Raw genomic sequence first — 2,500 nt, forward strand, 5'->3', positions numbered from 1 at the left:
ATAGTCAGAGGGGGCGTCCGCCTTCCAGAGCCCTCCTTCCCACGAGGACTCCAGATTTGCCCCCCCCCCCCTGACAACAGCCATCGCCTCCAGAGAACCAGGGACCACCGAGGGAGGGTCTGGTCGAAGCTCAGGTACCCAGGATAGCTTCTCCGGCTTGGGCATGGACCGCCAGACAAAGCCGCGGACCATGAACCATCCAGCCTGCTCTGAGGGGACATAGTCAGAGGGGGCGTCCGCCTTCAAGAGCCCTCCTTCCCACGAGGACTCCAGATTTGCCCCCCTGACAGCCATCACCTCCAGAGAACCAGGGACCGCCGAGGGAGGGTCTGGTCAAAGCTCACGTACCCCAGGAGAGCTTCTCCGGCTTGGGCACAGACCGCCAGACAAAGCCGCGGACCATGAACCATCCAGCCGGCTCTGAGGGGACATGGTCAGAAGGGGCGTCCGCCTTCTAGAGCCCAAACTCGGCCACGGACTCCAGATTTGCCCCCCTGAATGCCATCACCCTTCAGAAGACCAGGGACCACCGAGGGAGGGTCTGGTCAGGCTCAGGTACCCCAGGATCGCCTCTCTCACTTGGGACGCACGACCAGCAAAAGTCCCTCCTGGAGCCGTGGAAGTTCAGTCTCGGCCGTATTTTGCAACTTCCACGACAAGAGGGACCACCTTCTAAGTCGCCTACCCGAGCCAGAGAACCATAGGAACAACCGCCATACATCGGGGTAGAGAGAGCCCACTCTCTCCTATATTCTCCCGCAGGTGCGCATTACTATGTATTTGCATTGCGGGACAATGTACTTCAATGAGCGGGACAAAGTCGGAAATGTATCCGACCTCCTGGAACTGTGCGGCTGCTACAGCAGTCAGAAATTCCCCATTCCGGTTCTTTTTCACTTGGATTTTTTTTTTTGCAATTTTTTGCCTAAAACGTATTCCTCCAACATGTACTAGCTCATGACACTTGAAATTTTTGAGCCAATTGATAATAACAGCTTTTTAGAGCTCAAAAACAAAAAAAATTTGAGCGAACAAAAAATGTTCGAAAATGACCTCAGCTCCTGGAACTGTTTTCGGTACACCTCCAGAGAGGCTCCCCTGCCTGGAAGTCTGTCACTGCTCAGCTCGAAATTTTTCTAAGTCCCAAAATTCGGTTTTTCATCCAAAATTCAACTTTCTGCCCAGGATCCACAAACTTTAAACCCAGTTGGGGGACCCTCCCTGGGGGCCCTACAACATACTGAAGCCCCCCTGTGGTGGAAGTAGGGGAATTTACTTATTTTTACACAAAATCACAAAATTCCATTTTTTGTTCGCAAAACACTTTTTTGTCCTCAAGAAACTTTTTTGTCCTCAAAACACTTTTTTGTCCTCGAGAAACTTTTTTGTCCTCAAGAAACTTTTTTGTCCTCAAAACACTTTTTTGTCCTCAAAACTCAATTTCTTCCATAATTCGACTTTCCCCCAAAAAACCACACATTCTACCCTCATGGGAGGCACTCTCCCTCGGGTCCCCACATCATATTGACGCCCCAGAGCGGTGGGAGAAGGGGAAATCTGATTTTTGCACAAAAATCCAAAAATCGCTCTAAGTCCAAAAATCCTGAAAATTTTTCTAAGTCCCAACGGTACTTTCTGAAAAGTGTACCCAGGCCCCTGGAAGCCTCCTAGGTACACCTCCTGAGACTCCCCCCTTCCTGGAAGTCTGACACATCTCGAAATTTTTCTAAGTCCCAAAAACTGGTTTTTGCTCCATAATTCGACTTTCCCCCCAAAAGCCACACATTCTACCCTCATGGGAGGCACTCTCCCTCGGGTCCCCACATCATATTGACGCCCCAGAGCGGTGGGAGAAGGGGAAATTCGATTTTTGATCAAAAATCCAAAAATCGCTCTAAGTCCAAAAATCCTGAAAATTTTTCTAAGTCCCAACGGTACTTTCTGAAAAGTGTACCCAGGCCCCTGGAAGCCTCCTAGGTACACCTCCCGAGGCGCCCCCTTCCTGGAAGTCTGTCACATCTCGAAATTTTTCTAAGTCCCAAAAAATGGTTTTTGCTCCATAATTCGACTTTCCCCCCAAAAGTCACACATTCTACCCTCATGGGAGGCACTCTCCCTCGGGTCCCCACTTCATATTGACGCCCCAGAGCGGTGGGAGAAGGGAAAATTCGATTTTTGCACAAAAATCCAAAAATCGCTCTAAGTCCAAAAATCTTGAAAATTTTTCTAAGTCCCAACGGTACTTTCTGAAAAGTGTACCCAGGCCCCTGGAAGCCTCCTAGGTACACCTCCCGAGGCGCCCCCTTCCTGGAAGTCTGACACATCTCGGAATTTTTTCTAAGTCCCCAAAAATGGTTTTTGCTCCATAATTCGACTTTCCCCCCAAAAGTCACACATTCTACCCTCATGGGAGGCACTCTCCCTCGGGTCCCCACTTCATATTGACGCCCCAGAGCGGTGGGAGAAGGGAAAATTCGATTTTTGCACAAAAATCCAAAAA

The sequence above is a fragment of the Dendrobates tinctorius genome, unplaced genomic scaffold (genome assembly GCF_039654945.1).
Source record: "Dendrobates tinctorius isolate UK_male_01 unplaced genomic scaffold, ASM3965494v1 ptg000566l, whole genome shotgun sequence".
In the NCBI taxonomy this organism is placed as follows: Eukaryota; Metazoa; Chordata; class Amphibia; order Anura; family Dendrobatidae; genus Dendrobates; species Dendrobates tinctorius.